Source organism: Mus caroli, unplaced genomic scaffold (assembly GCF_978045245.1).
Source record: "Mus caroli unplaced genomic scaffold, Mus_caroli_1 scaffold_6, whole genome shotgun sequence".
NCBI lineage: Eukaryota > Metazoa > Chordata > Mammalia > Rodentia > Muridae > Mus > Mus caroli.
Window position 1 is genome coordinate 149,196,287 of NW_028227261.1, and position 15,207 is coordinate 149,211,493.

Consider the following 15,207-nt stretch of genomic DNA (forward strand, 5'->3'; position numbering starts at 1 on the left):
GTTCTCAGCCACAGTCGCCACCAAGCCAAGCTGCCCTACTGAGCTAACCATGGACTCTCCTCCCCACGGGAATCAGCTGGCACTCTCCTCACCCCCTCTTTTCTCTTTGGCTCGGGCTAGCGCCCAGCCGAGGGCCCCCACTCCATTCTCAGCTCTTTCAGGGCATCCGGTGGAGAACCTGCCATCCCTGGCCTCTGTGCGGCTCAGGGAACCATTAACCAGCCCCGGCAGTTCCATGAAGACCTCAGACTGTGTCTCCCCACTGCTGGAGTGGGCTACTGCTGCTTCTCACAGCCTGATGCCTGCCCTGCAGTAGTGTGGGGTATGCGCAGTCCAACTTCCCACGTCCTGCCTCCATGAGAGGCTCTAGCCCTGTGGTGGACTGGATGCAGGACATCATTTTAACCCACAGTGTATGTGGCATTAGAATGGCTGGTCAACACTTAGTTCTCTTCTCCTAAAAATATTCTTTATTACACTCATTTGTTTGGTGTGTGTGTGTGTATCCAAATGTGGATCTCAGAGGAGATCTTGGGGAAAGTTGGTCCTCTCCTTCCACCGTGTGGGGATACTGAGATTTGAACTCAGGTTGGCTGGCTGGGAGGTAAGTGCCTTTACCTATGGAGCTAACTGCCAGCCCCAGTTCCCCATGTTTAAGCAGCCTCCTAAGAGGAGCCTACTGGCATAATTAAAACAAACACAGTAAAGGTGTCCAGGGAAACTAAGGGTCTGACTTAAAAAAGCTATCCACACAAGAACCAACCAGGGAGGAAATGGGCCCTGCAGATGCTGCTGCTGTTGCATGTGCTGTCCTCTTTACTACTGCCGCTTCCGGAAAATGCACACGCTACCCTTCAAATTAATTTACAACTACAATGTTAGAACTTGTTCATCCGAAATGCAATCAGTGCAATTCACTGGACAGAATATGTGGAAGTAAGAAGGAGTAAACAGGAGAGGTTGATGCAATAGCTCTACTCTGGCTGTGCCTTCCTCTTCGTGGGTAGACAGGAAGTAAGGCAGGAAAGTTGGGAAGGCAGGCAGGCCACTGCATATTTCATAAGACAAACCAACTGACTTTTAATTCTGAGCACTGCTTCCTAGTAGACAGCAGAACCAAATCCCATAGCTGAAAGTGAGAGAGGAGTGGATACAGGCAAAATGGTTTCTTTGGGCAAAGTCCTTATGTACTAAATGTTTAATACCACAAAATGTGGTTAACCCCAAATTGTTCTCGGCTAACTAGTGTAGCACAAAAACAATGTCACAAATTGGTGACATATGGTGGTTCCTAGTATGAGAGAACTTCATCCAGAAGAATGATTTCATTTTCTTAACTAATGAGCAACAAGACTCTTCACCTACTCTGATTGTCTTTGACTGTGGCGGATCTCAAATTTGCAGAATATAAAAAATAATGACAAATCTGCCTGTGGGATAGGGATATGCGCTCATCAGTTAACATGCTGGTTGAAAGATCACCATTAATTACTCATACTGAATCACTGATCATCCCTAATCATAAAAATGGAGGAAAATACTGCCTCTAGGGGCACTGCAGGTGTGGCTATTGTGTCACATGTACACTACTAGGTGGCAGATAGAGGCTATGCCTACATTCAGTGTTCTGACCTGTGAACATCTGAATGACTAATAGCCTAACATTCCCTAAAAAAAGTGAGCCTGAAACAACCACTATTATGGAGAGAGGGTACCCAGACAGGGAGTTTGTCTAAGATGACCACCAGACTGGGATGCAGGCCCAAATTGGCTCTCAGGGTGGGAAGTAGGCTGAATACTAGCAACCTGTCTGAGATTGCAATCCCTGGACAGATATGAGCTGAGACAGATGACCCTAATATAGGGCCACTTGAGCAGGCCAAGGTGAGAGATGACCCCAAGACAACCAGCAGACCAGTGCCATGGAGCCGGACAGCCTGAGATGACGAACAGTCTGGTGCTGAAAGGCCTACCAGACCAGTGCCATGGAGCCGGACAGCCTGAGATGACGAACAGTCTGGTGCTGAAAGGCCTACCAGACCAGTGCCATGGAGCCGGACAGCCTGAGATGACGAACAGTCTGGTACTGAAAGGCCTACCAGACCAGTGCCATGGAGCCGGACAGCCTGAGATGACAAACAGTCTGGTGCTGAAAGGCCTACCAGACCAGTGCCATGGAGCCGGACAGCCTGAGATGACTAACAGTCTGGTGCTGAAAGGCCTACCAGACCAGTGCCATGGAGCCGGACAGCCTGAGATGACTAACAGTCTGGTGCTGAAAGGCCTACCAGACCAGTGCCATGGAGCCGGACAGCCTGAGATGACGAACAGTCTGGTGCTGAAAGGCCTACCAGACCAGTGCCATGGAGCCGGACAGCCTGAGATGACGAACAGTCTGGTGCTGAAAGGCCTAGAGGACCAGACCAGTGCCATGGAGCCGGACAGCCTGAGATGACGAACAGTCTGGTGCTGAAAGGCCTACCAGACCAGTGCCATGGAGCCGGACAGCCTGAGATGACGAACAGTCTGGTGCTGAAAGGCCTACCAGACCAGTGCCATGGAGCCGGACAGCCTGAGATGACGAACAGTCTGGTGCTGAAAGGCCTAGAGGACCAGACCAGTGCCATGGAGCCGGACAGCCTGAGATGACGAACAGTCTGGTGCTGAAAGGCCTACCAGACCAGTGCCATGGAGCCGGACAGCCTGAGATGACGAACAGTCTGGTGCTGAAAGGCCTACCAGACCAGTGCCATGGAGCCGGACAGCCTGAGATGACGAACAGTCTGGTGCTGAAAGGCCTAGAGGATCCGACCATGCTCAAGATGAGCCCTGCTACTGAGACCACTCCAGACATGACCTAGATGCTCAGAGACCCTGGCCACTGCTAAGAGGAGTGAGTGCTGTAGAGATGAAACAGAAAGATGTAGGCACAATGAACAGTGCAGAACTGGAGACCCAAAGAAGAGCCTGATCTGTGAGTATCTAGTGATGCCTCCTGGCACCATGGTGGGGTCCTGGCTTGTGTTGCCACTGCGGGCCACATGTGCATCTGTGTCTCTGAAGCATCAGGGCTCTGTTACCACCCAAGGCCAGTCCAATATTCTTGCTGTGGGCTGCCACACAGGGTCAAGTTGACATCTGAGGGCTGTGCAGAGCTGGCTCTACCCCATCAGGACTTCCAGGAGGAACTAGCGCTGGGGCTATGAGAGTTGATCACACCCCTAGCCAGCTGCACACAGCCAGAGAGCAGACCCTCACATTTCAGAAGATGCTGGTGGGCTGGACCAGAGGATATGAGCATGGGTAAGCTGTCCCTACCATTTATTTCCTGTGCAATGGGGTGACAAGGGAGAGATGCCCTCATCTCCTATCCTCTCCCTTCCCCCTCCCCGCTTCTCCCTATAGCAGATGGGAGAACTGGCCCTAAGAGAGCTGCCCTGACCCTCACCAACTACAACATACAGGAGAGTAGGCCCTGGACCTTGACTGGGCATCAGGGTAGAGCTGGCCCTGGTTGCCAGAAGAGGCAGGCTAGTGAACCTGTCCCAAGTGCATAAGAGCAAGAGAGCTGGCAGGCTGACCAGCTCAAACATTGCTCAACCTTTGATCCAGGGTTTTGAATTGGCCCACCAAATGTCTACCCTATTGATGAATGCTAGAGTGCATTCAAGAGACTGGTCCTACAGATCCAAAACTACAGTATCTCCATTACACAGAGCAACAACAGGAAATCAGAGAGGTGACCCAGTGTGGTTCTAATACTCATAGAGTAGCAGAAGCCTGAAGCCTCAATCCAGACCAAGGAGTCACTGTAATGATCATTTGCATCCAAAAAAGTGTGGACAAAGGGAATACTATGGGACGCACTGTGACACAGTATAGCTCCCATCATGAAACTTTATTCTGTTTGGGGAGAGGTTACAGGGTGGGTGGAGATGGTCCAGAGGGACTGGCAGGATGGGTCAGACTGGGCTATTAGGTGAGCTCTTTCCTCAAAATGAAATAAATTTCCCATTCCTAAATGTTTACTTCAAGGGGTAAACACAGCATTTGTCACTATAGTTTATTTCAATAATATAGAATCATTTGTCATCAAGGTTTCTGAAGCAAGAATAGCAAAGAGGAAATATCCTAAAGTAGACACTTTCAGCCTCATTAGAAACGGAGTGTACACACACACAGACACATATACAGAGAGAGACAGAGACAGAGACCAAGCAACCTTGGGGAGAGCTGCCCTGCACACAGGCCACTGACACAGGTTTCTCAGTAATGACCACACTTCAAATATCATTAAATGAACTACTTAGAGAAGAACAAAGTGTTCTTGCCATCTGCTTGCTAGATAAGCAGGAGTCCCAGGCTGCAGGTGAACTTGCTCTTGGCAGAGAATTATTCATGCCCACAATAATAAGTTTTAAGAAAAGAAGAAGGAGGAGGAGGCTTACTAAGCAGATGTGCTTGGGTGTGGAAGATAAAATCTTTGAAGATGTGACCTTCAAAGGAGGCTAACTCACTCTAGGGACTTAAAATCATCAAAGATCATACCAGAAACAGCAACCAGAGGGGCCTGGCGTCCAATACAGTCTCTATCACAGAAGTAATTTCTTGAATGACTTATTTGGTAGAACTATCAAAAAGCACTGGATAAAAATTTAAGACCATGTAAATACTGTAGAATTCACAACAGTAAGATATTGTGTGTGTGTGTGTGTGTGTGTGTGTGTGTGTGTGTGTGTGTGTGTGATGAAAATTCAACAGTAAGGAACAGAAAACAGAACTGGAGACACAGGCTTTGGTGACCCTGAGCACAGACCTGAAAAATATTCAGGCCTGCCTCTGCACTGCCTCTGTCAACCAACAGCCACACTAAGACAAGTCATGCCATGTTCACATGGGGACCTACTCCATGGACACCACATTCTGGCTGTCAGACAGCTCTGCATTGTCAGCAGTACCCCAAACACAGCCAGCTCTGAGAGATGATCAGGAGAAGGCAGGGCCAGAGAGGTACAGTGGCATGAGCTTGTATGTGCATGAGTGTGTACCAGTCATGAGCCCAGGTCAGGTGAACCCCAGCCTGAACATAAGCACACTGAACCATCAGTGAGAATGACTCAGAAGGAGCCACAAGGAGCCTTTCTTTCTCACCCAGGTAACTTTTCTCAGAAATAACATGCAAAATGTCCTGGGCCATTCAATGCAAAGTTACAGCACAGGATAACAACTCTGGCTGATTAGCTATGGGATCCTTAAAGCTGAAGGCCAAGTTGCTGTGGGTGCTGGGAACATCCCTGTTAAGTAGAGCCTCATGATGCTGCTCAGGAATTCCCAAGAGCTAAGCATGAAGCTCCTCCATCTTTGATAGGCATGGGGGCAGGAGACGGTACTTTTGATGGGTGACTTGATGCACCTGTTCGTTTCATAACTGTTTAAATTAGGTATCTATGCAAAGAATCAACCTAGAAAAAAGCATCCCCACCACATTCTTTTGGCTGTGCTGGAGGCAGGCAGCAGTAAAACCAGTCCAGTTTTCTCAATCAGTGTTAAATATGGTCCTCTCTGCTTTATACATTTCAAGACTTCAGAGGCATAAAACAACACAGTTCTGAGCAGAAAGCAGTCAGTGGCAACAATCCCAGGACTAACGGTCAAGAATGATGGTAACTGTCACCAGATCCACAGTGAGTATCAGCCGAGACTTAATGTTTTAGCAAAATGAGTCTGTGGTATATTATGCATCATCAAACAGCTCTCAGTGAGGGAAGGCCAATGTGTCTCTCAATGGATACAATTACCTTCCTACAATACACATAAATTGGATGAGCTACTGAGGAAGAGACTCTAGAACTCATTTTGATCTAATGTACCCTGAATTTCAACCCAATCAACCCCTACAAGAGCTGTACTGTAGTGATGCCTATCCGACTAGTGACGGACTCTAAAGAAACTAGAGCAGTCTGAGATCAGAGGTATTCTGCAATGGGCAGAGAACAGAGGGAAAGTGAAGACATCAGGGTTGATGGCAACAGTGAGACGAAATGGCAGTTTTCCAATGCTAATGATCTGAGGAAACAAGTCAAGACACTGCTAAGAACAATTGCTCAATGAAAAGAGACTCCACTAGGCACATAAGCAGGTTGCAAGTAACATTCGACTTGAAAACAAAAGTTCATCATTTATGACTGGCATGTACCCTATAAATCAAAGATTTATGTCAGAATATAAGCAAGAAGGAAGACAGAAGTATATATACATTTGAGTGCATACTCCTGGAAAAAGCTAAAGGTACTGTTTTGATTGTTTAAAGGGACTCCTATATAAGCAGAAAAATCGGAGCACCTTCTGTAGATGGCTAATCAACCTCCATTACAGACTATGTTGTAAAGAATGTAACACATCATGGCTTCATTACACTGACATGTAAAAGGCCTATCACTATATAAACACCTCACAAAGTCAGGAAAATAAACCACACCTCCAGGAAACTGTATTCTACTACACATAATAAATGCAAACTATAGTGCCCCAGCCATGGCTTTACTTTCCACACCTTCAGTGCCAAGTGATCAACCACTGCAATCAATCAATCAATCAATCAATCAATATATGGAAAATTAAGTGGAATGATCTCAGATATTGTAGCTGCACGGTAGTTCACTGCTTATGTTCAAGCAATCTGTTATTTTACTTAACAATGCCCCCCCAAGTGAGAGCACGCACAGCAACACTGTTGTAGCTTTCCTTACCTGACTATTAGTTACTGTCATTACTCTCCTGCTGTAGCTATTTTATACGTTACACCTTTACCAGAGGAATATACGCATAAGGCAAAACTAAATTCAGGGTTCTTTGCCATCTACCATCTCAGTCAAAACTGCATCATTAAAGTATAACCTCCTATGGCTTAAGGGATTCATGATAATAAGATGCCAATCGCAAAATTCATTTTAGAATGATATAAGACTGGATTCTAGAAATTAAACATAATTAGTATACTCAGAGAAAAATATGTAAATCCTTATCATTGGCCAAGTTTAAAGAATTTCATGTTACTCCATGTATTCATGTTACTTCATTTCACGTAAGTTTAAAGAATTTCATGCTACTAGATGTATTCGGTAAATACATGTTACTTCATGTGTTCATACTTAGTTTGCTTTGATGATACATTTCAGACTGATAAAGGCAAATAAGATCAATATGAGAGGTGAAATCAGAGGTCCCTGTGGCCTTCCTTCACTGTGATAAAACGCCCCATAAAAACAACTGAGAAGATAAAAGTTTGTTTGGTTTAGCTCAGTGTTAAAGGTTTCTATCCTTGCTCAGCAGGCCAACTGCTCTAAGTCAGGTCTGTGGCAAGGCAAAATAACACAGTGGTACAACAGGAGAGAGAAAATCAGACTACCTTGTAACAAGCAGCAAAGACAAGACTAAGAAAAGGCATATTCATCAAAGGCACTGACCCCAGTGACCCGCTTCCTCCAACTAGGCTCTAAGAGCTTTTTTTCTCCTTCTTTTAGGATTTTTCTTTCAAAATTCATGATAATGTGTGTTTGCTTTGTAGTGTGTGCTACATATGTGTAGGAACCTGCAAAGGCCAGAAGCAGATGTCAGATTCTGGAACTGGAACTACAGGTAGTTGTGAGATACCTGATGTGGGTGCTAGGAATCAACCTTGGGTCCCCTGGGAAAGCTGTGTGTGCGCATAATCATCACCCCCATCTGTCTATCCAAATAGGTTCTATTATCTGATAACCACTGAGTGTGGACAGAGGACGGATCTACTGGCAATGAATCACCTGAAGAAGCCAGCAGCTCATGATCTAGTCTTCCCTGAACAGCACCATCAGCCAGGGATTCAGCCTTTGACACCTGAGCCTTTGGGGATATTTCATATGAGAAGCAGAATGTCTGGACAATGTATATTTAGGTGTGGTGGGGACTGTCTTCACTACCCACAGAACAGCACCTAACATCTTGGTTTTCAGAAACTTTTACTTTGCTCTTCCTCAACTTTTGAGAAGAACCTGTGTTCTTCTAACTTGTTTACTTATCGGACAATCCATAACCTACCTCATACAACCACGTACTGTGTCACCGTTCTCGGAGCAATGGGATCTGGGAGAATGGAGGCACTAAACTGGCATACTAAAGCCTCAGGTGATAGCCAACTTTATTCAGAGCCCCAGACAATGTATACTCTGAGGGCTAAGAAAGGTCACTTGAGTGAAACTCTCATGAGTTCAAGCTATATTCAATCACAAACACAAGCCGCATGGGCCAAAAACATTTTTCCATAGAAGCATATAAAGAATAATTGAAACCTTTAATTTGACAACAGCAGCAAGCAAGGAATAATCTGCAGTAAACTCACTCCTATCCATCACACCTGGGCAGAGCACGAGAAAGCATGCCAAGAACAACTCCGTTTGGAAGAAACTGAGGTCCCAAGACTCTTGCCTTGTTTCCTTGGAGTGCTCTAAAGAGCACTCAGGATTCTCTTCAGATGACTCACTCTATTCCTGGCCTATGTTTGAACAATAATGAAGTAAAAAGTGCAAATAAACTTCAAAAGTCATCATGAAAGGAGATCAGTGTCCAGTACTGAGAGGACACTTTTCAAGTCCAGGGCTAGATTTCTAGCACAGGATCTAATGCGATCCCTAAGGTTAGCAAGTCTTCATTTTGAACAGAACATACAACTTAGGCCAAAGCATGGTCCTTCCTTGTAAAATGCAGGGAGATTTGTAAAAATTCAGCCATAATACCGCTATCTGCCAGACGTGAGTAAGGACAGAACAAGTTCTTACAAAATTAGCTGAGAAAAGATGAAGCAACGGGCACCAATAAAACGGCCTCAGAGAGCAGGGGCTGAGAGGCATCGCCAGGGATCTCCACAGGGCCTAGGACCCTGCCCCCAGCACAGGCTAGGCAGGTCTGCCAGAGCAGAGGCTACAGAGCAGCAATGGCAGAAAAGGGCTATCAATGCTCAGAGTTGCTACTGTTGGGTAGGACACTCATCCAGCTCCCTTTTCAAGAGGTCCAGACCACAGGCAAGGAACCTTGGTACATCAGAGTTCTTACAGTAAGGTTCAGAGGGATGAAGCAGGCAGGCAGGAAAAGAAGGGTGGGAGAGAAGCAGCGGGAAGACTGCAGGAGGAAAGCAAGTCTGATTCCAGACATCTGCACCAGCATCATCAGAACTGCATTGAAATGCACACATCCTCCCAGTTCTTTACAATTCTCTTTCACAGGGAGATGGAGAGCAAATCTGAAAGTCATCATGCCCTCTGGATCTTAGCAAATGGGTTCTCATTTGCTCAGTCCCCTTGAAGCAGTTTCAGTTCAGTTCTCATCTGCCCTGTACGTGTCCAATGCTGGCATAGAGACAACGGAGAACGGGCACTACCAGCATGGTTCAGACACAGCCCCTTGCTAATTTATAAGATTTACAGTGGATTATATAATTCTACTTTCTTTTCTTTAAAAGCTCAGCCTCTGCTGTGTGTGTGTGTGTCTGGAGATAGAATCCAGTAACTTGTGCATGCTGAGAATAAATTCTACTCCTGACCTGTACCCCAGCTCTATACAGTATTTGACTGTTAGACAATGCCATTCATTTTAGCTGCACAGAAAGCAAATCCTATGAAATGACTGCTTAGGAAATTCTCTAATGTGACGGATTTAACTGTGCTTTCAGTTCAAAGGACACAGAAAAGAAAGCCAAAATTTAAGTAAGCTGCATTTAATTTATGTATAGTGTATGTGTGTTGTTCAATTTCAGGTTGGTTTTCTCCTTAAAGTTTTAGAAAAGTACATAGAATGAATGTGATAATATTTCAAAGCTTTTCATCTTTAAGAATAAGAAGAAACACCATCTAATAAGATAGAACCAATAAATACTGTTGTACATTTAATTGCTTTTAAACTTATAAAACCTCAAGACTATACTGCTCTTTGTATTTAGATAGTAATGGAAAGATCAGAAAGATTTAGAAATATAGAGCTATTCACTCCAATTGCCACTCAGAGGCATAGCTTTTATGAATGAAATTTTATGATCAAGGAGGAGGCAGTTATTTATTGAACAAACAATGAGGTTACTGAACTAGGAGCTTTCTGAATTCCCTCCTACTGTTGGGCTCTCGTCAGCACTCTGAATGAAAGTATTGGTCCTATTACAAACATACCATGGTAACACTATTGACTGATATCATGGTCATTGAGGGCTTCCTCACACAACAAGGTGTGCACTTTGTGCCTGGAACAGCATATTTTATATATGCCAACTCATTCGGTACTTGCAGAACTGTGGGGAAAAGTGTAACCATCTACATCCTGCAATCAGTAGAGCATAAACTGTGTACACATACAGGTTGTATCTAAATGGGAAATGCATTCATGTTATACAAAGACCTTGTATATATGGAGGGAAGGTAAGTTTATCTAGCCCTTTCCTTGTATATACGGAGGAAAGGTGATTTTATCTAGCATTTTGGTGCACCTGTATTTTTACTGTGAAATAGGACAGGAATAGAAAAAAAATTGCTCCTCTTGGACCTGCCATGCCAGGTCTCAGGTCTAGGGGAAATGTCTGTATGTCAGGTCTCAGGTCTAGGGGAAATGTCTGTATGTCAGGTCTCAGAACTAGGGAAATGTCTGCATGTCGGGTCTCAGGTCTAGGGAAATGTCTGCATGTCGGGTCTCAGGTCTAGGGAAATGTCTGCATGTCGGGTCTCAGGTCTAGGGAAATGTCTGCATGTCCGGTCTCAGGTCTAGGGAAATGTCTGTATGTCAGGTCTCAGGTCTAAGGGAAATGTCTGTATGTCGGGTCTCAGGTCTAGGAGAAATGTCTGTATGTCGGGTCTCAGGTCTAGGGGAAATGTCTGCATGTCGGGTCTCAGGTCTAGGGGAAATGTCTGTATGTCAGGTCTCAGGTCTAGGGGAAATGTCTGCATGTCGGGTCTCAGAGCTGGGGGAAATGTCTGTATGTCGGGTCTCAGGTCTAGGGGAAATGTCTGCATGTCGGGACTCAGAGCTGGGGGAAATGTCTGTATGTTGGGTCTCAGGTCTAGGGGACATGTCTGTATGTAGGGTCTCAGGTCTAGGGAAATGTCTGTATGCGGGTCTCAGGTCTAGGGAAATGTGTGCATAGTAACCCTCTGGGGAGCAATACTGTTGCTGCTGTGCTGACCCGTGAGTAATTCTATTCTAACAGTCCTAAGTGGAGAATAAATACAAACATAAAGTAGGTTCCTATAACTTGGGAAAGGCTGCTGTAAGCAAATGGCCAAGTCAGTCCACAGACAAGAGCGTTCCTCTCAAGGACACCCGGGGTGATGAAGGAAGAAGGTACTTGAGTAGCTGCTGGCCTCCATCAGACCAGCACCAGAAGCCTCTGGACTGAGGTGGGGATGACATTCTCAGATGTGTTCTCCTCCAGCCCCTTCCATGCCAACCAGACGGCTGCAGAGAGGGTTAAGGTATGTGTGTCCCAAACACTGGGCCCTGAAAGGACTCCACATGTGTGTGCTGAATAAATACAGAGAATAAAGGAAGCAAATAGAAGGGCAGGCGGGAAGGAGGGGAAAAAAGAAAGAGAAAATAAATGAAACTAAAACAATAAGGATACCAAGACTCCATTCAGCACATAAAAGAATGCGTTTACTTATGGGTGGATTTATATGTGAGTTTAACAATATATTTTAAAATATGGTTACCTTTAATTTCACTTCTAGGCCATAGAGTCCTGGAAGCTTTTGATTCAAGACCCAGAAAAGATAGGACTGACGTTCTCAGTGTCCAGCTCGGGATTTCTGAAAAGAAATGGACATAGACTAAACATCCTGCTGACCAATAAGAGGGATTTCAAAGAGCACTGAGATGAAACCAGTTTTCATTGAATATCATAAGGCACTGCATTTCCTAAAACTCTGAGGGGAAATATGGGTTGGAGGCCCTCCTATAGCAGGCTTTAAATTGGTTTGAGGAAACAACAAAATCAGAAAATGGGTAGGTGTGCTCTGTGTGCTCAAGCAGCCCCAAGGGACCTGAGAATTACCCAGGGATTCACAAGCCTGCAATGCAGCATCCCTTGGAGAATGTTGGGATTAGGCTTTAGCTCCTGGGACTGGGTGAGCAGGAAGGAGCTGCTAAGACACCACAGCAGAGCTCCTCAAAGGAAAGGGAGCTTGTACTTTGAGAACTCAGTTCTTGTAAAGGGAGAAAGGAGTGTATTTGTTACAGCTGTTCCTGTGCCCCAAATGCCACACTGACCTGGCCTCAGACGAGAGTGTTCCTGTACAGCTGTAGGCTAGGCCATTCTCAGGAAAGAAAGAAAGGGGAAAAAAAAAAAAAAAAAAAAGCTTGGATTGGACATGTGGCTGGCCCTAACCAACATTCTGCATTTTTAAAAACTGGTGAGAAACTGAGGCTCCCTAAGGGAAGTGGTTTCCCACATCTACTCCATGTGAGACTGCTTTCACTGTGTTTGGGGATAGCTGGATGAATCATGAAAGCAATGTTTATCCAGACATCTGGCAGCTCACAAGAAGACTCGGTGCTGGAAATTTTAACTCTCTCTTCCTCCCACATCTGCCTTTGTCAGATGCCACGGTAGCAAAGGACTGCATCTTTGAAAGTGAGAGGCAGCATGAAGCAGAGAGATTCTGGCTGCACAGACATCTTCTCTACTGAGAGGCACTTTCCATGCATGGATAGAAAAATAATTAGTATCTGAGGAATTACTTGAAATTGTAACGTTAAGGAACACACCACTGGGGTCTCTGCCAGACTCCCAGCTACCATGTGTATCTTTCTGGACTGAGGCATGGTGAATACTGTACATAAAGTTTATATTAGTAAGCCTGTGCATTGTGACCTAGATTTATATGGCTTCAAAAACTGCAGAGAAAGCCTGAAAATGTCTACTTTAATAACAACTAAGAATAATTCATGCCCCTCCTCCAACTATCACCTGCAAACCTTTCCACACTGTCTGCTTCGGTTTGATTACTCAGTGATGCGTAGAAAAAGCGCAGAGTAGATCTCAGCACTAAATTGAACAGAAATGACGACTGAACTTGTGTGCCTCCCTTTGCTTCCTTTGGTATGTGAAATGTAATGACACTGTTTTATATGGGATTCCAGGGATTTAAGTCAATAAAATCATATACTTTTAGAATCACATTAGAGCACTTTAAATATGCGTGAAGTCTGAGTTCAGTTTAATTCGTTGTGATCTAAAGTAAAATAAATGGTTTTGCACTATGCTATTTTGCAACCAGAGGAGTTTTGTTTGTTTGGGGGATTTGGGGGGCTCAATTTCTTTTTCATATTTATTATTATTATTGCCTACTTTCATGCTTTTGAAGAGAAAAACTAAACAACTCAATTCCATCATGATTTAGTGATATTAGAGTCCCACAGTTTGGGCTGAGATGGGGAGTAACATAAGTAAAGAAATCCAGTTTATCTTCAGAGTAGCCATGTGAAATCAAAACCATCCCAAAAAATAACCAACATCATATACCCCTGAGCCTTAGAGACCCTATGGCTATGTGCACAGCTGAGACATTTTTACTGAGGAGATGAAAGCCCAGAGTGGTTATGTGGCCATTTCAAAGCCACACAGCACACCTCTGGTATCAGTCTTCTTACACGCCAACTTAGTACTCTATTACATCACAGTTGATCTCTAATTTCCACAAAGCTCTGAAAAGCTTAATATTATGTCTATTTTAAGTGTCAAGTAAAAATATGCTATGAATATTTAAGGCATCTTAATATCATAAGGCAACTTAGTCACTATAGTATAAGCTACATTTTTGTTCTACTGTTTATATTAGCTGATGTGCTGAAGCCCCATGGGAAACTGAAGTAAAATGTGGGATATTCTAGACTCCGGTAATCCAAAACTACAATTTCTCTCTTGTTCATAGGCAGAACATAATGATAGGGTTTGCTAAAGCACAATTTCAAGTGATTTTATAGCCATCCATCAAGTAAACTCAAAGTGTACAAAAGCTACGTGTAAAGCAAGAATCTGAGATCCACTCAGTATCAGACCCGCCATGAAGAATCTGTGCTCTCTAAATCTCTAGAACTGCTCAGTTCACTTAGACCAGCACTGTGATCAGCAGTGACCTGCTGACTCCTACTATCTGTGTCAGTTGGTACTGGGTGCATGAGACCCAAAAAGCCTGAGGCAGTGATCTGAAGGCCCCAAAGAGCTGAGTCTGTGGATGCAGGATAGGTGTCACCTAGCAAATCCACTGGTGGTTTCTGTAAAGAGCATGAACTGACACACACAGGTAAGTAAGGGGTGTGTGCAAGGATGAATGGGAAATTCAACTACAAAGGGCAGCAGGGGACAGAGCACTCCACACATGCTACAGAGAGCAAACAGGCCAGGGAAAAAAAGGCCTCCGTTAGGAGGAATTTATTTCTTGAATCTTGAATCTGTGAGACAGTTAAGTATAGCCAGCCTGCTGTAGTCAATTTTTATCTTTGGATTTAACCAACAGTTCTTAGAAAATATCAGGGGACATTTTCATCTTAACTGAACTTACAGAGTATTTCCTGTTCCTGATCCTGAACAAAGTAATGTAACAACTATTCACACAGCATCTAACTATCCCACTATTCGAAATCAGCCAGGGGTGATTAAAAAGTATATGGAGGATGCCTATAGGTTCTATGAAAACACAATGTCTGTTTATATAGGTTCTATGAAAACACAATGTCTGTTTATAAGAGGGACTTGAGCATCCACAGACTTCAGCAAATGAGGAGTATCTAGAAACCAATCACCTCAACAGACCAATAGACAACGATGGCTTCCTTATATTTCTTCATATAAACTCACGATTATTATATAATCTCATTGTCAAATGACCATACTAAGGAAAAAGCAATGGGGTCTAGATTTCACACTTTGTTAACAAAGAAACATATTACGTAAGCATACAAAGAGATTGTCAGCATATTTTTTTAAAAGTACAAGAAATCCTTAATGATATCTATGAATTTGCTACTAGAATTGTTAAATAAAAATCTGAAAATGCAATTATTAAAAATCCAAATGTTACATATTCTCTGAAAAAATAATTTATCAGTTTTTTCTGAATCAGAGAACACATTTGTCTTAGTAATTCTCCTTCTAGGTATCAGGAACTAAAAAACACATAGTTTACACAAAAGACT

General features: G+C 44.0%; 1 protein-coding gene and 1 non-coding gene across 8 annotated transcripts in view; one reads left to right on the forward strand and one right to left on the reverse strand.

Annotated features, from left to right (window-relative positions):
- The window catches only part of Fam110b (family with sequence similarity 110 member B), a 143,671-nt gene that overhangs the window by 96,483 nt on the left and 31,981 nt on the right, over positions 1-15,207 (reverse strand). For 4 of the 7 annotated variants that reach the window (XM_085839506.1, XM_029476529.2, XM_085839505.1 and 1 more), the window contains exon 2: positions 11,724-11,819. The exons of the other annotated variants lie outside the window; for them this stretch is intronic. The gene's annotated coding sequence lies outside the window, so the exon portion shown is untranslated. The remainder of the gene's footprint in view (positions 1-11,723; positions 11,820-15,207) is intronic. 7 annotated transcript variants of the gene reach the window in all.
- LOC115030993 (small nucleolar RNA SNORA17) lies at positions 1,540-1,666 on the forward strand. The gene has a single exon (XR_003836585.1). It is a non-coding gene; the product is annotated as a small nucleolar RNA SNORA17 (small nucleolar RNA).